At 41.4% G+C, this 20,513-nt stretch overlaps 1 protein-coding gene across 2 annotated transcripts in view; it reads right to left on the bottom strand.

Moving 5' to 3' along the window:
* Positions 1–18,294, bottom strand: part of KANSL1 (KAT8 regulatory NSL complex subunit 1) — a 183,302-nt gene extending 165,008 nt beyond the window's left edge. Inside the window, exons 1-2 of one of the 2 annotated variants that reach the window (XM_064582348.1) lie at positions 18,274–18,294; positions 16,367–16,504 (exon numbers count right to left, since the gene is read on the bottom strand). The gene's annotated coding sequence lies outside the window, so the exon portion shown is untranslated. Of the gene's footprint in view, positions 1–16,366; positions 16,505–17,477; positions 17,611–18,273 lie in introns of those variants that run through there. The other variant, XM_064582347.1, reaches the window with a different exon arrangement.
* Positions 18,295–20,513: the final 2,219 nt, after the last annotated feature.

Raw genomic sequence — 20,513 nt, forward strand, 5'->3', positions numbered from 1 at the left:
CAGGGCTTGATCCCAGGACCCTGGGATCACAACCCAAGCCAAAGGCAGACGCTTAACCGACTAAGCCACCCAGGTGCCCTACAGTCAACTGATTTTTGACAAGGGTGCCACAATAATTCAAGAGGGGATAGAGGGATAGTCTTTTCAGTAAACAGTATGAGGACAACTGGATATTCACATGCAATAAAATGAAATTGGACCCCTATCTCACACCTTACACAAAAATTAACTCAAAATGAATCATAGACCAAAATCTAAGAGCTACAATCATAAAATTCTTAGAAGAAAACAAGAGTAAAATCTTCCATTATATTGGGTTAGGCAACGGTTTTTAGATACAACACCAAAGTACAAGTAACAAGAAAAAACATGTAGCTTGGACTTCATAAGAATTATAAATTTTGTGCATTAAAGTACCCCATCAAGGGGCCCCTGGGTGGCTCAGTCGGCTAAGCATCCAACTCTTGATTTCAGCTCACGTCATGATCTCAGGGTTGTGAGATCAAGCCCCGTGAGATCAAACTCCTGCTAAGCACAGAGCCTACTTGAGATTCTCTCTCTCCATCTCCCTATGCCCCTCTACCCACTTGCATGCTCTCTCTCTAAAAATAAATAAATAAATGAAATCTTTTTAAAAAAATAAATAGGGCGCCTGGGTGGCTCAGTTGGTTAAGCGACTGCCTTCGGCTCAGGTCATGATCCTGGAGTCCCGGGATCGAGTCCCGCATCGGGCTCCTTGCTCAGCGAGGAGTCTGCTTCTCCCTCTGACCCTCCCCACCTCATGCTTTCTCTCTCTCTCAAATAAATAAATAAAATCTTTAAAAAAAAATTAAAATAAAAATAAATAAAAAATAAATAAAGGATCTCATCAAGAAAGTGAAAACATAACCTACAGAATGGGAGAAAATATCTGAAAATCATACGTGACAAAGTTATAAGTCCTTTGTCTTATAACTCTTATAACTCGATAATAAAAAGACAATCCAGTTTAAAAAATGGGCAAAACTTTTGACAGAAAAATCTTCTCCAGAGATATACAAATAGCTAATAAGAACATGTAAACATCTCATCATTAGTCATCAGGAAAATGAATTCAAAGCCACAGGGAGACACCACTTCACATCTACTAGCATGACTATAATCAAAATGATGGATGGTTAAAAGCGTTGACAAGGATGTGGAGAGACTGAACCCTCATACATTGCAGGTGTGAATGTAAGGGGTGTACTTACCTTGGAAAACAGTTTGGTGGTTCCTCAAAAAGTTAAACAGAGTTACCATATAACCTAGTAATTCTACCCCTAGGTATATACTCAAAAGAACTGAAAAGAGGTGTCCAAACAAAAACTTACACAAGAATATTTATAGCAGCATTATTCATAATAGCCAAAAGACAGTAACAACCCAAAGGTCCATCAACTGATGAACAGATAAGCAAAATGGGGCATATTTATATGATGAAATATTATTTGACCTTAAAAAGGAATGAAGTACTGATCTATGCTACAACATAGATGAACCTTGAAAACATGCTAAGTGAAAGAAGCCAGTCACAAAAGAGCACATATTATATGATTTTATTTATATGAATGTCCAGCATAGGCAAATTACAGACACAGAAAGATTAGTGATTGTAGGGGACTGGGGGACAAAAGGGAATAGGAAGTGACTGCTAACAGATACGGGGTTTCTTTATGGGGTGTTGAAAATGTTCTAAAATTAGATTTTGGTGACAAATGCACAACCGTGTCAATACACTAAAAGAAAACAGTTGTACATTTTAAATGGGTAAATTTTATATGTGAAATGTATTTCAATAAAGCTGTAAAAAAAAAATGGATGGAGCCAAAATAATACTTAATTTCTAAACAATTTCACTTTCAAAAAAAAAAATGTTGAACCACTTGCAAAAATCTCAAGAAAAGGCAAGCCATAATTCTTTTATTTCCCCTTAAGAGATTACCTCAGAGCACTAATCTGCCTTCATGTAACACCTGCAAACTCATTACCAGCAATACACACAAGCAAAAAATAAGGTTCCCATCAAACTCAACTTACTCTAATTAACTCTATATGAGAATGAAATGAGGAAGACCCAACATGTCAGCAATACAAACAGTTACCTATAGATAGATACAAACTAGAACATCAGTGAGGGAAGAGTTTCAAGAACACAAAATCCTATTACTGGAAAGGTTATCTTCAATGAGATAGGACTAGAATGTATTACTATTTTTTTTTTTTTTAAGATTTTATTTATTTTTTGACAGAAAGAGAGACAGCAAGAGAGGGAACACAAGCAGGGGGAGTGGGAGAGGGAGAGGCAGACTCCCCACTGAGCAGGGAGCCCGATGTGGGGCTCGATCCCAGGACTCTGGGATCATGACCTGAGCCGAAGGTCGATGCTTAACGACTGAGCCACCCAGGCGCCCCACGTATTACTGTTTTAAAAGCTTAAAGAAAAGCAACGATATTATACTCTGCCCTAAGAATTTTATAACAGATGGTTGACAAGGCTTCTATAAATGGGTAGTTCAAAGAGAAAAAATGTGGCATTGTCATCCCCAGCACTATCCAGAGTATGAAGAAGATACCTTGATCCACAGATACAGGATCTGAGAGGTAGAGTATGTGCTGAACAAAAAAGTACGCTGATCAGTCAACTCATTTCCAAGCCAGATTAATCATTTGTTTTTCTCCCCCATCAATCAACAATTCTTTTTTTTTTGCATATGATCCAATATAAATGTATTTATCATCTAAGTCTATCCCCGTAATCATCAGACTGATAAAATTAATGCTGAACTGGCATTCAAGTTCTAGCTCTGACACTTGGTAGCTATGTGACTTTGGGCAAATGGCAGCACCACTCTGTTTCTTCATGTAGAAAACATGTCAGAGAGCCTGACTAGTTTAAATCAAGATTTCTTTTCAACTCTAATGCTCAAGGATTCAGAAACTTGAAAACTACAACAATAATAGTAATGCGGGGTTCAACAATCTATACGTTTAACAAAACGAAACTTTGGGAGGGAAATGATAAAATTTTAAGTAATACAATAATGCTTTCTCAAAAATAATTAGAACAGGGGCACCTGGGTGGCTCAATTGGTTAAACATCTGCCTTCGCCTCAGGTCATGATCCCATCATGATCCCAGGGTCCTGGGATTGAATCCCAAGTCCCGAGTCCGGCTCCTTGCTCAGTGGGGAGTCTGCTTCTCTCTCTGCCCCTTCCTTCATTCATGCTTTCTCTCAAATAAATAAAATCTTAAAAAAAAAATTAGAACCTACAACATACACATATAACAAAACTTGGTTCTAAATTATAATCATGAACTGACATACATGATCCATAGGTAACAGAGATACAAAACACACCCAACCAACATTCTGTAGAGTGAGAGAAAAATAAAAATATTTATATGAATACCTTCACCTTCCTGCCTCCTCTCCTTTCTGCCTACCCCTTTCTATCCTAAACACATTCATAAAACATGTGCTGATCAAAAAAAAATGTATTATATGGTTGCCTAATTTTAGAAAAGAAGTGTAGACTTTAGTTACAATTAAAATTGTTTAAAAAGCAAGTGAGTAATACAAAACATAGAGGTGGACTTTATAGTACTGTACTGAGTGCGAGAGATTAAAAAAGTCAGGAGCTCAACCCAGATTTTTTAAAATGTTTAAATTTTAAATTGCTAACTAGTGTGGGGGTGGGGGAGGGGAGTGGAGGGGTACATGGAAGAAGGGAAAAATTTTACTCAAAATAGAACAACAAAAATGAGGAAAAGCTATAAAAGACCGTAAACTGTAGCTAATCAGGAGCACTAAGACATATGTAGGCAAAACAACAATTAAAACCTTGCAAGAGGGGTGCCTGAGTGGTACAGTTGGTTGAGTGCCCCATTCTTGGTTTCCACTGGGGTGGTGATCTCAGGGTCATGAGATCAAGCCCCAATTCAGGCTCCATGCTCAATGCAGAGTCTGCTTAGGACTTTCTCTCTCTCTCCCTCTGCCCGCCCCCCATGCTCACACACTCTCACTCTCTCTAAAATAAATAAATCTTTAATTTAATTTTGAATAATTATAGAGTGTTCCTCTAAAAAGACTGTGATGTTCTGTGCAAAGGTGGGGGATGGGGGGTGGTTGGAAATTCTATTGACAAAAACAAGGAAAAGACTATAAATAGAACATATTTTCCTATCCTTCTAACAAATCATGCTTTAGCTATATCTGAAATGTAGTTCTGACTGGTTACCATAAATCCAGAAAGGCAAAGTAATGCTGACAAGGATCCAAAGAAATGTAAATGGAATGACTAAGAGGCTGAAGGAGGTTTCACCAGAGATTACATTTTAAAATCATCATCTTCAACCGAGAAACATGAAAGCTAAGGAGCACTATGATCAAAATCAGAAAATATATAAATATGACAAAAATACTAATTTATTCACCACACCTTGGTACAATATATTAAGCTTTTAAAGTTGAAAATCTAGTCTTTTTTTCCACAACAGATAAGAAATGTGTGGCACCCCAATGTTCATGGCAGCAAAGTCCACAATAGCCAAACTGTGGAAGGAGCCGAGATGTCCTTCAACAGATGAATGGATAAAGAAGATGTGGTTCAGATATACAGTGGAATATTTTTTTTTTTAAAGATTTTTTTCTTTTGGGGGCGCTGGGTGGCTCAGTCGTTAAGCGTCTGCCTTCGGCTCAGGTCATGATCCCAGGGTCCTGGGATCGAGCCCCGCATCAGGCTCCCTGCTCAGCAGGAAGCCTGTTCTCCCTCTCCCACTCCCCCTGCTTGTGTTCTTGCTCTCGCTATCTCTCTCTGTCAAATAAATAAATAAAATCTTTAAAAAAAAAAAGATTTATTTTTTATTTGACAGAAAGAGAGAGCACAAGCAGGGGGAGTGGCAGGCAAAGGGAGAAGGAGAAGCAGGCTCCCTGCTAAGTGGGGCTCGATCCCAGGACCCTGGGATCATGACCTGAGCCGAAGGCAGACGCTTAACCAACTGAGCTACCCAGGTGCCCCTATACAATGGGATATTACTCAACCATCAGAAAGGATGAATACCCACCATTTGCATCAACATGGATGGAACTGTAGGGGATTATGCTAAGTGAAATAAGTCAAGCAGAGAAAGACAATTATTATATGGTTTCACTCATATGTGGAACATAAGGAATAGTGCGGAGGACCACATGGGAAGGGAGGGAAAACTGAATGGGAAGAAATCAGAGAGGGAGACAAACCATGAGAGACTCTGGACTCTGGGAAACAAACCGAGGGTTACGAAAGGGAGGGGGTGATGGGTATTAAGGAGCGTACATGTGGTGATGAGCACTGGGTGTTATACACAATTAATGAATCGTTGAACACTACATCAAAAACTAATGATGTACTATATGCTGGCTAATTGAACATAATAAAAAAAATTATTGAATAAGTATTAAAAAAAAGAAATGTGTGGAATGTGTTATCACCAAGAGGTATTTAGGGTGAAGAAAACTTAAGGAGTGCATAAATTTATGTATATTAAGTCCATTCCGGGGTCCTACAGGATAGAAGTGACATCTTAGGTGGAGCCCTAAGTTTCTGGAGTTAACAGCTTATAAGGTAACAATGCCTCACCTCAAAACATCCCTTAGTGACAGAACAATTGGCTGATGACCCTTGTCTAATAGGCTCAGTGAGGTTTGTTGCTATAGTTCCTTTCATTCTTTATGTATGCATGTTTTTATATTTTTTCTTTATCTTTTATACATTTAGAATCCTTATATAGCTCTATATCCTTAATTTTTCATTTATCAAATAGTCAACATTCCAAGACATTAAAAGCTCTTCAAAAATATTATTTTATGGCTGTATCATCATCCATCCTTAAATATGCCATATCATACCTATTTTTTTTACAAGATTTTACCTACACCCAACATGGGGCTCAGACTCATAACCCCAAGATCAAAAACCTCATGCTCTACTGACTGACCAGGCAGGCGCCCCATAATGTATCCATTAATCTCGCTGCTCATTTAAGTTTATGCTGAATTCTCACTGGTATAGATAATGCTATGACAATTATCTTTGTTCACAAATCTTTCTATAGATCTCTATCTGTCTCCCCTAAAGGTGTATGCCCAGAAGTGGAAAAAACTAAGTCAAAGGACATCTTTAGGTTTTCGATGTAAGTTGCCAAAATACCTCCAGAAAAACGGGGCCCAGTGCGTACTTCAACTCGGAATTGCGGGGACTGCCCCGTACGACCTTCGGTAGCACAGTTCACCTGCCAGTTTGATAGGTTAGAATAAAAATACCACATGGGGTACCGGGCTGCATCAGTTGGTAGTGCTTACGCCTCTTGCTCTTGGGGTCATGAGTTCAAACCCCACAATGCGGATAGAGTTTACTCAAAAAATTTAAAAATTTAAGAAAAGAGTGTATCATTTTTGCATTCCTGATTACTTATCAGAATAAAAATGTTTCTCCTATGCCTCTTGGCAATTGTATTTCTTCCTTGTGAACTTTGATTAGTTCTCTCTCCGTAAGGCTTTTCTTTACTTTTTTATTTTTTATTTTTTTGGATTTAAATTCAGTTGGCCAACATATAGTGAGTACATCATTAGTTTTAGATGTAGTGTCTTCCTTTCTTTTGGCTGGAACAAACTGAAAACCAGTTGAGATGTAGTCACGTATCAGTGGCTTCAGCTCCCCCTGCTGGCCAAAAATTACTATATGATTAAGACCTAGATAAAAATAAACCACAGGCTACAATTAAAGTGTTGACCCTTGCACGAGGGTTTGAAGTGCGCTAAACCACTTATACACAAATTTTCTTCAATAAGTATGTTGGAAAAACTTTTGGAGATTTGCGACAATTGAAAAAACTGGCAGATGAACCACATAGTCTAGGAATATCAAAAAAATTAAGAAAATGTTCGGTAAATCATGAATGCATAAAATGTATGTAGATACTAGTCTATTTTATCACTACCATAAAATATACACAAATTATAAAAAATTAAAATTTATTTAAACTTACACATACAGACTGTACATTATCTTTTAATTTTTGATGGCTAGTGTCAGTAACATATATAATATCTACAGTATTTTGTGTCATAAAAGACAATATTGATGTAGATATTGATAGACACATGATTCATCTTATAAAGAGGCAGTGTAAACTGACAGCATCTATAAATATAGTACAGTCCTGTAAATGTATTTTATCTTCCTTATGATTTTCTTAATAACATTTTCTTTTCTCTAGCTTACTTTATTGTAAGAATACAGCATAGAATACATGTAACATAGAAAATACATGTTAATCGACTGTTCATGTTATCAGTAAGGCCTCTGGTCAACAGTAGGCTATTAGTAGTTAAGTGTGGGGGAGTCAAAAGTTATATGTGGATTTTCGACTGCACAGGGTTGGCACTCCTAACCCCTGCATTGTTCAAGAGTCAACCATATAAGCTTGTCCATATTCTGGATTGCTGCTAAAAACACAATTTATATACAATAATAAAAGGTAAAACAGTATGTGTATAAACTCAACAGAACAGTGATGAAAAAGGAATGGACATCTGATCACTAGTAAAGAATTCCAAAATTATAATCAGTTTACTGCCAAATATACTACCCGGTTGGAACATCATAAGCCTAAATACTATTCATTGCCCTATACTTTATTCTTTTTTTTTTTTTTTTTTAAAGATTTTATTTATTTGAGACAGAGAGAATGAGAAACAGAGAGCATGAGAGGGAGGAGGATCAGAGGGAGAAGCAGACTCCCTGCCGAGCAGGGAGCCCGATGCGGGACTCGATCCCGGGACTCCAGGATCATGACCTGAGCCGAAGGCAGTCGCTTAACCAACTGAGCCACCCAGGCGCCCTCATTGCCCTATACTTTATTCTAATAATGTGAAAACATTCTAATTACCAGGTGACACTGGGCTGTCAACAAATTGGCCTCTTTTTCAAAAGCAAAACTAAGAAAACGAGAACACCTATGCCCTTCATCATTCACTGGAAATTTAAAGCAAAAACAAACCAAAAACTTCCTTGTAATTCTTATTCCAAGCTACACAGCTGCTCACACTGAACAGGTTGAGTCCTATGGTTCCAAAGGGGAAGGCCAGGACTGGTGAACAGATGTGACTAACTCAGCTTTTCCACTCATACCCTCCTAAAGATGTACTTTACTTCACAGATTGGCATCTGTAGTCCTTAGACCACTCGTTCAACACACATTCACTCAGTGCCATCACATGGCAAGCAGTGATGACAAAAGGTAAGACACGACCTCTACTCTCAAAGGACTTGGAGACTAGGTGGGGGAGAGAAGCCAACCTGCAATCCCCATACAACAGAAGTGCCAGGCACGTGCACACACACCCAGAGACAATGCCTGTGTACACGGGAAGCTGTCAGTGGCAGCTACTATTGCTGTTACTCTTCTTATCATGCCTGTTATTAAAGATCTAGGGGCGGAAGCCATTTTAAACAGAAGCAAGTGCCCGTGTGAAGGCCCAGGGGCAAAGAAGCAATCAGGTGCACAGCAGGAACTGCAAGCAGGTCAGCACCATCAAGGGCAGGGTGCTCAGGAAGGAGAGAGATGATCTGGCCTCGGCCAGATCACCAAGGCCTGGATACTTGCCAAGAGCATTTGAATTCCACCTTGAAAGCCAGGTAAGCCAGGGGGAGAAAGCATATGATCAGACGATGAGATCGACATTTTACAAGGATCACTATGGCAGCAACTTGGAAAACAGAAGGCAGTCAAGTAGAATGATCAGAAGGCGACAGAGCTCACGCGGGCGAAGGGTGGCAAAGGTCTGAACTCAGGAGAGAGAAGTAGAGGCGACTAAGGAAACATTACGAATTAGGATCTCAAGAACATGGTAACCATTGGGCCAGAAGAAGGAATCCTGACTTGAGTGACTGGGTGGGTGAATGTACCACTCACAGGGACATAAAGAGGGGAAGAGGCTGCACTTGGGGGAATAGCTGATTAGGACATCTTGAAATAAACATGGGACAACCAAGTGGAGATGTCCAGGAGGCAGCTGGGATCAGAGATGCTAAGACCATGTGGAGCCGGAGAAAACACAGATGCAAATCATCAGTATATGGATGGAGACTGAAACACAAACCTCTCCAAGATGTCCCCCAGGAAATGCAGAGGTTAAGAGGAGAGAGGGCCAAGGTAAGGCAAACAGTGATGTGAAGGACGAAAAAAGTCTGCAAAGAAAACAAGGGGCAGCCAGAGAGGACAATGATGACAGAAAGAGCCTGCACTCACATCGTTTGTACTTGACTGTGCCAAGCACCTTTCCATGCGCTTTTCACTTATTAACTCATTTCCTCCTCACAACAGTCCTCTGAGGGAAGTGCTATTATTTTTATTATTTTCCCCATTTTTTAGAGGCAGCAACTGAGGCATAGAGATGTTAAGTTATTTTCCCAAGGTCGCACAGTAAGTGGCAGGCCTGAAATGTGAATCTAGGATTCTGGATCTGGAGTGTATGTTCTGTATCACCCTTCTACGTTGCTTCTCAGAAATGAAGACAAGAGGCCAGGAGGGACCACTGCCACCACAGCCAGGGTGCACGGTCCACAGTGCCAGACACTTCGAGGAGGCCTCAGAAGATATGGGCAAAAAGGGATCCTCTGAATGGGGCAACAGGCATGAATCTGTAAGGGTACACATAGGTAGAAGCTACCAAAGGACCAACAGTTGTAATGTAGGGATTTTGTACTCTTAAAAAGTGAAAGAGACTTGAGTGTATTTATAAGCTGAAAGACAAGAGCCATCAGGGAATAGGAGGCTGAAAATTGGTTGGGAAAAGAGATAACTGACAGCCAGAGGTCCCTACAAGGAGGAAGAAAATAGCTCAAGAGGCCAGAGGGGTGGGTCTAGCATGGGAAGAGACAAAGAGAGACACAGGGATGGGCCCAAGAGGTCTTCTCTCCTGACAGGCTTTGTGTGCTCTCTGACTGAAGAGGCAAAGTCACTGGGGGAAGGGTGATTTCCATTATAAGGAAGGCAGCTGTTTAACTTCCAAAGAAGCCCCCACAAATAAGATGCTTTTAGAATTATAATATTAATTAAATTTTTTATTTGACTCTTCTACCCGTTTTCACTCTCGTCTGGCTGTCTCACTTACCAAATTATGATTTAGGTTACAAACGTTCCACAAGATGATTTTTAAGGAAGAAAAAAATCTAGCAAAAACTTAAATCACTAAACTGTTCAGAATAAAAAGATAATTTTTAAAAAATATTTTTTTTTAATTTCTTCAAATCAAGTACCTGCATATATTCTCTGAGCTTCCAGAATTACTATGGCTACTCCCTTTGTCCTCTGGAGTAAACGGGCCAACAAAGCCCAGCGCTGCTCTCCTACCCTCCACCTGACTTCTCTCTCCAACGCAGCCCCTACCTCTGGTGCTCTGCCCTGGCCTGGTCAGCACTCTCTGACCTAGCTGAATGGCCCCTCCTCCCATAGTCCAAACAATTACCCAACACTATGAACTCCACTTCACGGTAGGGAGCTAGGAGAAGGAATTTAGGAACTGACCTCTGATGACAACTCACAAAGCAATTTCATAACCCGTATTTATCTAGAACAGTCCCAGACCACTGTAAAAATCTGATGAAAGCAACGGGCCCTTCCTCTCCCTAAAATGCACACAAGCAAACTGTATCATTTTGTATCAGACTGCCAGAAAATTGTCATTCTTCATGTACTTTATCCATAGAAAAGTGCCTCCAGTCATCACTAAAGATCTATTTACCTTTCCGTGGCAAATAATTTATATAAGCTTAGTTTGCTGGTATCCTATAGGGCCTACTACAGAAAGAAAGCACTAAAAGAGAGGGAAGAGCTGCTGGAGGCTGGAACAAGGACAATAATTGCCTGACACTAAGGTAGGAGAGCAAGAAAGTAGATGACAAAAGAATATAAAGAATAACCCAAGAGTGGGGCACCTTATTGGCTCAGTCAGACAAGCATGTGGCTCGTGATCTCAGGATCCTAAGTTTGAACCCCACATTGGGTGCAGAGATTACTTTAAATAAAAAAAAAAAAAAAAAAAGAATAACCCAAGAGTATAGAATACATACATATTAGTCCATTTATAGAGTATATTTTATGGTCTCCAAAGGCACATTATAGTTCAGTCCAGTACAGCAATTGTGAGGAATAGTGAGGATCTTTAATAATTTTAGATTCTTCTTAAAAGATAAAATTTTGTGCAGGGTGCTTTCTTTAAGGAGGCAGAGAAGCATGCAATACCTTTAGAAAAACTTTCACCTACATGCTAACTGTTTAACTCTGAACACTAGAAGTTTCAGGAGAAGGAAACCATCAGACAAAGGTATAAGTCAGTGGTGAAAGGTAAGGCTTAAAAACAAAACAGATCAGCAGCAGCAAGATCATCAGGAGTCTGTACACTACATTAAAAAGTTTGAACTTGGGGCGCCTGGGTGGCTCAGTCAGTTAAGCGGCTGCCTTCGGCTCAGGTCATGACCCCAGGGTCCTGGGATCAAGCCCCACGTCTGGCTCCCTGCTCAGCAGAGAGCCTGCTTCTCCCTCTCCCTCTGCCTGCCACTCTGCCTACTTGTGCTCTCTCTCTATCTCTCTGTCAAATAAATAAAATCTTAAAAAAAAAAAAAAAGTTTGAACTTTACCCTAATGGCAAACAGGAAAGGAATGGAAGCACAGGGCTGACCAAATTAGGCCACAGGAGGAACTTCCTCGAGGTCTTGCTATTTCTGGGGGTGACCCATACTGTCTCCCCCAAAAATGACAATTTGAAGCCAGATGTTAGAGGCTAACCATGGCAGCTTCTTCAAAGACGGCATCTGATTGCAAGTAAAACACAGGCAAGCGGGTGTTAATTCCCCATTGGGTAGCCTTAGCTCCCAAACCCCTAGAGACAGACATCTGGGCCCAATTCTTACAGATTAAAGAAATCCCAAGGTTCTATCAATTTCCACAAAGGATGAGACACGGAGAACAAGACTGTAATTTTGACCCTAATTTTTCAAACTGGAATTTTACTGATAGCTTAAAAAAAAGAATAATCTAACCTTGTAAAGTTTTGATTTTATATAAATCTAAAGTTTCAATGGCAACAAAAATCTATACATAATAAAGATAAATCCATTAGAAGCCTAAGGAAATAATCTACTTCTTTAAATCATGTTACGAATTTGCACCAAAATTTTCATTTCCTACGTACAGGTGTTGAGGGTCCCCATGTTGAGCAACCTAAGTCTGTGAAGCTGACAAGGCTACTGGATGTTGTTATGGGTTGCACTGTGTCCCCAAAAAAGATATTTTGGACTCCTAATGCCCAGTATAGCAAAACTGGAGATAGGGTCTTTACAGAAGAAATCAAGTTAAAATGAGGTCACTGGGGTGGGCCCTAATCCAGTACGATTGTTGTCCTTTTTAAAAAGGAGAAATTTTAAACACAAAGACATGCACACAGGGAGAACTCTATATAAAGACTGAAGTCATGTGGCCATGGGCCAAGGACCTACCAGAAGCTGGAAGAGAGGCCCGAACAGATCCTGCCCCAGCACCTTCAGAAGGAGCATGTCCCTGCCCTCAGATTCTGGCCTCCAGAACTGAGACACAACCCGTTTCTGTTTTGTAAGCTACTCACTCTGTGGCATTCTGTTATGGGAGCCCTGGCAAACAGATGTCACGAAGAGAATTAGCAGCCCGTGTTTACTGAGCACATACCAAGTGTCAGTCGAAGCATTTTGCAGCAACAAACTCATTTAGTTCTCCCGAAGTCCACCCTGGGATCTAGATACTAGAATCATGCCCTTTTTACATATGAGGACACCAAGGCTCTAAGAGGTTAAGGAATTTGCCCAACATCAGCCAGAGCCCTCACTCTTACCACCAGGCTATAAGGAACTATTATTAATGGTAATTACTGTCATAACTGTAGTAGTTCACTAAGTCAGTTACCATGTCCCTTACAGCTATAATATACACAACAATCCTGTGAAATAAATGTTAATATTAATACAAAGGAGGACTCTGAATCTCAGAGAGATTAAGAAATTGCCCAAGATCGCACAACCAAGAACATGATAGTGTATCTAATTGTCAACATGAGGGAGTAAACAATGAAAATCTTTTTACTAAAACTTTGAGAGCAAGTAAAAATTTTAAATGCCTGACCTTCCAATTCAATCCTAGAAATACACATCTATAAATTCAAAATTCTTCAAGCTCTCAGGAGACTGTGTGCCCTGGGTGATAGTACCCTTCTGCCACTGTTCAAGGGCTCTCTGCTCTCTCAGTGGTAGCCCTGGCTATTTATTTCTGACTTCCAGACACTGGAGAAGAGATGTAAGGACCGAAATACTGTTTTTTAAGGGTTTTTTAAATTTTGTATTAAATTTTTTAATTCTGATACAAATATCAAAAGTATAAAAAAATACAATACAGTGAGAAGTCTCCTTCCCACCCTGTTCTCTACCCACCCAGTTCCTAGACTTAACAGGTAACCAATGTCACCATTTTGTTTATTCTTCTGAAGTTTTTTTTAATGCATATATACCAAGCCAATACAAATTTCCTTTTCTCCTTCCCTTCCCTTCCCGCCCCCCCCCCCCCCCGCCCCGGCAAAAACATCAAGGGTAACATACGACACACACTATTCTACATCTTGCTTTTAACACTTAACTATGTATCTTGGAGACCTTTCCATATCATATTGAATTATATTTTAATTCTGTCCTTTTGTCAAGAATACTTTTTTACTAGGGGCACCTGGGTGGCTCAGTTATTAAGCATCTGCCTTCGGCTCAGGTCATGATCCCAGGGTCCTGGGATCAAGCCCCACATCGGGCTCCCTGCTCCGCGGGAGGCCTGCTTCTCCCTCTCCCACTCCCCCTGCTTGTGTTTCCTCTCTTGCTGTGCCTCTGTCAAAGAAAGAAATAAAATCTTTAAAAAAAAAAGAATACTTTTTTACTTGCCTTTCAGTTCAGTCTAGAACTCAGGGCAATCAGCAGTCCGGAAAGCTACCTGAGAAGTGATGGTGGCACCATAGCACATATATCCCTTCCCTCTGCTACCGCAGCTTCTCCTTGCTCTTTTCTCCAGCTTGCCCATTTCTCCTCCTTCTCCTTGTTCATCTTCCATCTCACCCATGCCCCAACCCTGACAACTGGACTTAGGAACATCATAGTGCTTAATCATGGCTAGCAATGAAAAAACTGTAGATCCCTAATATATGGAAAGGGATAAGTAATCTCCATGGGAATTTGTAATTAACAACAGTGCCTTAAATTGAGGAGTGTTTGGAGTTCTTTTGCCTTTGTTACTTATCTTTCCTTTGGTACTTTGGTTTGTGAAAAGGGTGCATAATGGCACTATTTTCTATACTCATGGAAACAAGCAATACTCAGGTCTAACATGATAGAACTAGAGTTCATTCTGAAATAAGAGAATCAGAAACGAACAGTAAGAGCTATAAAAAATGAATGTTTTGGTTCCAAAGTATACATTTTAATTAATCTACCTTTTTTTTTTTACTTAAAAATAAGCAGCTGTAATCGAAAATACATCTCAGAAACATTTTAAGGATATTCAGAATGAAAAAGAGAATAAAGTTCTCTCTCCCTTTTAATTTTCTATCCTTTAAATTCAATGCTATCCTCTTCCTCCCAAAAGGTGCCCTTTTCCTCCCAAAAGGTCTCCAACACAACAAGTTTCAAGGTTTTTTTTTTTTTAAGGTAATAAAAGGAATAGGAAAATGTCAGCAAATAAAAAAATTTGTTTAGACTCAGAAGAGGTTTCCCACTGATCAAAGGATTGATGGGGAACATAAAATTACGGCAGCCACATAACTAAATTCTTAAGTAGGTAACTCACATAGTACGGAACACTTGACTTCCATTCTGTTTTCCTGCCAAGCCAGAGGCCTTTCGTACAACTTTGGGGGTTACTGTGGAACTATATTGTAACATCCCAGATTCAGAGATCTAGAGTTAAATCTTAAACATCATATATATGTTAAATAGGAGGCCTCTCTGTACCTAATACATTAGTTAAAACTAAGGTGACTAAAAAATAAAATACGATATACTGGTCTCAATTTCCTTAGGTTTCTAGAGAACTAGTACCCATTCATATCCCCTTGCCTACTTCCTAAAGATAACAGGGGCCACCAGATCCTGGCACTAAACACTTGGTACCAAAGAGAAATACTCTTGTACAAGGTCCTTCAATTCTTATGGGTTCAGGACGTCTGGCTAGATTCCCCACGCAACCCCTCCAACTCTACAAGGAGAATGGCTGGAAACTGTCACTTTGGCTTCCTTTATACTAATATAAGCACAGCACTCCTTATCCAACAACAGCAGCTGGAACATAAATGAAGATGAGAATTCAGTCTACATTTACCTAAAGATGTCCCACAGTCCCATATTTAAGTTACCCAGACTGCATTATTCGCTGATTTATTCACTGCGTTAACTTAGAATTCCACAGGACAGACTACCACACAACAGTCTTAACTACACTAGTATCTAGCTCCAAAGGAAGGCAACCTGCGCCCTCCCGGTAAAGCTTTACCCTCTGTTTAGTCCTAATGGAAAGTCCTTTGGCCACCTCTCTATAAGAGATTGGAAGGAAGCAAGAGACTGGAGAACCATTATTATCAATGAGGGCTTTTTCATCTAAAGATCATCTGTCCACATTGCCCAAGAAGTTTATCCTGTGAGATGAAACTTGGCACAAAATGCTACCTGTTGAAAAAAACAGTGTAAGTTCGAGTGCAGAGGACTAGGGGGCAGCAGGAAGACTCTCCAACAGAGTTGTACACAGAAACCAACAGGTCTTAGAATGTTCTAATCTACTATATGAAGTCTCAAGTAAACAAATGGTTAATGACACATCTTTTGTAACATATGAATCAGCTACAGATTTGCAAGAGTGGGACACACCCTAGTACCTATGACTCTAAGTACCTGCTTGAAAGTGGACCTGGATGTCTGATTGCCAGTCCATCCTACTGAGACTGGAACAGAACTTTACAACTATGTGGGTTGTCATCATTTAAAGTTAAAAAGTAAACACATCATTATAATGGAAGTTAATTCAAGAACTTCATTAATACTTTAACACCAATAATCAAGAACAGTAGCAATACAAAGTAAGGAGTAACCAATCAGTCCTAGAAGCAAACACAATAGTACTTTTGGAGGGGAAAGGAGTGTCAGGTAAGAAGGTTGAAGAACTGCAAAGTCAAGGATTCGAATATTTTCAATTCTAAAGAAAAATAAAATAAAATGAGAACTTGAATTTTAAAAATAACACATCCTACCTTGAGAGGCATCCAAATAGCATTCATAGTGTCAGAAGAGTTCAGACAATACTCAGAAATGAGCAAGAAGGGAATCTTAGTAATCCCTCAGTCACCAAGTATGAGCAGGTAGGAAAATTTTTTGTTTGAAGAAGGTATCTGAAAGAGAGGACTGTCAATTAGACTAAAAACTAATCAAGAATAACCAAATACTTTAAGCTATCAGGACAGAAACTCAAAGTACTATTTGCATCACTATCCTAAAAAGTAGAGATCACAGTCCCCTTAGAAAAGGGCACCTGGATGGCTCAGTTGGTTAAGCAACTACCTTCGGCTCAGGTCATGATTCTGGAGTCCCGGGATCCAAGTCCCACATTGGGCTCCCTGCTCAGCGGGGGGTCTGCTTCTCCCTCTGACCCTTCCCCTCTCATGATGTCTCCCATTCTCTCTCTCAGATAAATAAAATCTTAAAAAAAAAAAGGGGCAAATGTGTTTATGTATATCTCCATGTATATGTAGAACTATATTTTACATAAAATGTGGATTAAATGTCTAACACGTTTTAGATAATATAAAATTGCTTATCAAATAATCAGAAAACCAAAATCCCTGATTAAAAAATGACTATTCAGGGCACTTCAAAAACATTATTGAAAAGTGATTTAATTGACCATCTAAAAAGACCCTTGCCACATTTAATGTTATTTGATAAGTTAAAACCTCTCTGACCATTCTGATAGTCCTAAATTTTATTAAATTTAAGTTTCGGAGCCCATTCTACATGAAAAAGAAAATCTATTCTTGTCTGATATGCTACAAGCAAATAAAAGACCCTTCCTTCCTAGAGATCTTTAAAAGCAGACCAAACAACTTAATTTTGAGTTTGGGAGGGAGGTAAGTGTGCGTGGAGGAAGGAGGGTCGATTAAATAACCTCTTGCAAGATCCTTGTTCAAGTCCTAGGCCTGAATGAAAATTCCAGCTTAACCAGTTACTGCTTCGCTTAAAATGGAGGCTTGCCCGAGTAGGGACAAAAATAACAGCACACCCCCCCCCCAACCCGCCCCGTAAAATAAATTTGAAAAATCAAAGACTACAATACCCTCGTTTTTAAGAAAAATTAAAAATAAAAACCTCTGGAGTGGATTTGTTCTTGCTATGCGCTTGTCACTTCTCCTTCGAAGACTTGGCATCACTTTCCTTACCGCTCATCGGATTTTGGGGGGATTGGGGGGCGCAAAGGGGGGGAGGAGTTTGACTGTTGACCTAAGTCTCAGGAGGTTTAATAGCCCCTCCATGATCCCCACCGCAAAAGCCAAGGAGAGAAGAGAAAGGGGAGAGCCCGAGTTCCCACCCCTCCCCCCGCCTTGGACCCTAGTCCCAAACCTACCCCCCTTCCCGCAGTGGGGCGACTCCTTCTGCCCCATCCCCATTGTTAGGACGGGGGCGATGGGGGAGTGGGCTCAGGGCAGGGGCGCCTGCGGCCGTTGCCCCGGCTTGCCTCAGGAGGGGCGGCCCGCGGGATGCAGCTTCCCTTCCTCCCCGCGTCGGTCCGTCCCACCTCGGCTCGGCCTGGCGCCCCGGGCTCTGCTCGGCGCCCCCGGCCCCGGGCCCGGCCCCGGCCCGCCCCCGGGCAGCCAGGCCCCCCGGCCCCTCGGCCCGCAGCCCGCAGCCCAGGCCTGCGGGTGGGCGCGGGGCGGGGGTCCCGGTGCCCCACACACGCGTCCCCGCTCCCCCAGCCCAGCCGCTTCCAGGGCCCTCGGCGGCGCCGGCTCCCCGGGCCCGTCGGCCCCCCGCCTCCCGGCCGGGCCGCCCCCTCGGGCTCCCGCGCTCGGGGCCGCCTCCCCTTCCCCATCATCACCCCTACCGACTCGTGCCCCCACCCCCCGGGCACCAGTGCCAACGGCGGCTCCCCCGGCCCCGGACCTACCTGCACGGCTCAACCAAGCCTAGAAGTGGGGGCGGGGAATCTTCCGCCCTCCTCTGTCTCCCATTGGCCCTTCCGGGGCACATCGTGAGCGCCATTGGTTGATCGAGGATGTCCGTCAGAGCGCTGGGGCGGGACAGAGGAGGGGGAGAGAGGGATGCTGGTGCCTCGGCGTCTCAGTCTCTGTGTATCTCGCTGTCTCTGTCTCTGTCTCGGCTCTTGGAAACGAGAGACATATGGACAAGAGGACGGGAAGGGGGGCCGAGGCGGGAGGAATAGAAATAGGAACCCCGGCAGAGCTTCCCACCAGTCTGCCACTCAAATCCCCCTACCTAAGTGCCCTGTAGATCCTCTTCTCCATCACCCCCAACCCCGGCCCCTCACCCCTGTAGGTTCCTCATCCAGGAAGCGACGTGATGAAAAACTCGATGCCGGAAGGCCATAGGGGGAGATTTTTTTGTATGTACATAAAATATACACATACCGATACTTATATATAAAGTCAAACACATATGTGGTCATGAGGGCCTGGAGAGGAAAGGGCACTCATCTGACAGACAGGGAAGGACCTGAGATAAAGCCAAAAATAAGAAGGAATCAAAAATCAGTCTAACAGCTAGCAACAGTGGTTTCCTCCTGGGAGGGGAACTGAGTGCCTAGGAGACCAGATGGGAGGAAGACTTGTGTTCCCCAGCACATCCTTTTGTATCTTTTGATTTTTGTACCATTCACAAAGATTCCAGTTTTTTTTTTTAATTAATTGATTTATACTTTTAAATAATTCCAAAGCCACAAAACCAGGGGGACAGACAAGAAGATCATCCAGGCAAAGTGGGACAACATGCAGATGTGGGGAGGAATCTTAGTTTTTACTATGTTCCTTCCAGATATCAGGGATAAAAGCAAGTGGAGGTGTCCCAGAGGCAGCTGGGGTTATGGAACGAGGGAGAGAGTGGGCAATCAGGACTAGGGGAGATTTCCAGTTCTCCACCTAATATGGTGGTCTATGACATGCTAAAGGATAAACTCCCCATAGAAGTGTAAAAACACACCCACAGTGACAGCCAATGAAAAGAAACAGAAAGACGATGAGTGACATAAGAAAAACAATACATATTGAAGAGGCATGAAAATTAAGAAAATAGACTAATAAAACCATGAGAGCCTCAAGGGCCTTGAGGTTCACTTCAGGAACCCTCTTTAAGCTCACTCAAGAGGAAAGAAAGCCAAGAAAATGCAGTAAGGCAGAGTTCTTAACGTTTTCAAACCATGGACCCTTTTGGCATTCTGGTGAAGCACATGGACCCCTTCTCAGAATATTTTAAATGCATAAGAAACACCTACAAATTTAAAGGAAACCAATTATATTAAAACACAATTTTCAAAATATTTTTAGAAGTGTGATATAGGGGGCGCCTGGGTGGCTCAGTCGGTTAAGCGACTGCCTTTGGCTCAGGTCATGATCCCAGGGTCCTGGGATCCAGCCCCACATCAGGCTCCCTGCTCCTCGGGGAGCCTGCTTCTCCCTCTCCCTCTGCCTGCCGCTCCCCCTGCTTATGCTCTCTCTCTCTCAAATAAATAAATAAAACCTTAAAAAAAAAAAAAGGAAGTGTGATATAGTAATATATATGCTTTATATTAATGTGTTAAATAATAAGATCTAATGGCAGGCCTAATCACCATAATTTTGAGGCAGTAGATGAGCATAAATAATATTTCAAGATACTTGCAATGACTGTCAGGTATCAGGAAAATATCTCTGATTTCTATTAGTGACAAGATCACAGTTACTGCTAATACTGCTTGATTTATTTTCTCCGCTCGGAATTGAAGGTAATGCTAATTTTCATTAGACCTTAACACAAATAAAGACATATTACTTTTCTTGATCTAAGTTCATGAATTTCCTAACCTGTGCATCACAGGTTAAAAAACGATACCCTAGGGCACTTGGGTGGCTCAGTCAGTTAAGTGTCTGCCTTCAGCTCAGGTCATGAACTCAGGATCATGGGATCCAGCCACACAGGCTCCACATCAGGCTCCACATCAGTGCGGGGTCTGCTTGAGATCCTTCCCCACCCCCCCATCCCGCTCATGTATGTGTGCTCTCTCTCCCTCTAAAATAAATAAATAAATAAAATCTTTAAAAAAAAAATCTGTATCAGCTAAGAAAAAATATTTTCTCTGAATTGATTAATTTTGCTTAAATCAGCCTGAGAAAACATCTTTAATCCAGCTCCTTA

Source organism: Mirounga angustirostris, unplaced genomic scaffold (assembly GCF_029215605.1).
Source record: "Mirounga angustirostris isolate CCGP_5_RB_7025 unplaced genomic scaffold, mMirAng1.0.hap1 SCAF_17, whole genome shotgun sequence".
In the NCBI taxonomy this organism is placed as follows: domain Eukaryota; kingdom Metazoa; phylum Chordata; class Mammalia; order Carnivora; family Phocidae; genus Mirounga; species Mirounga angustirostris.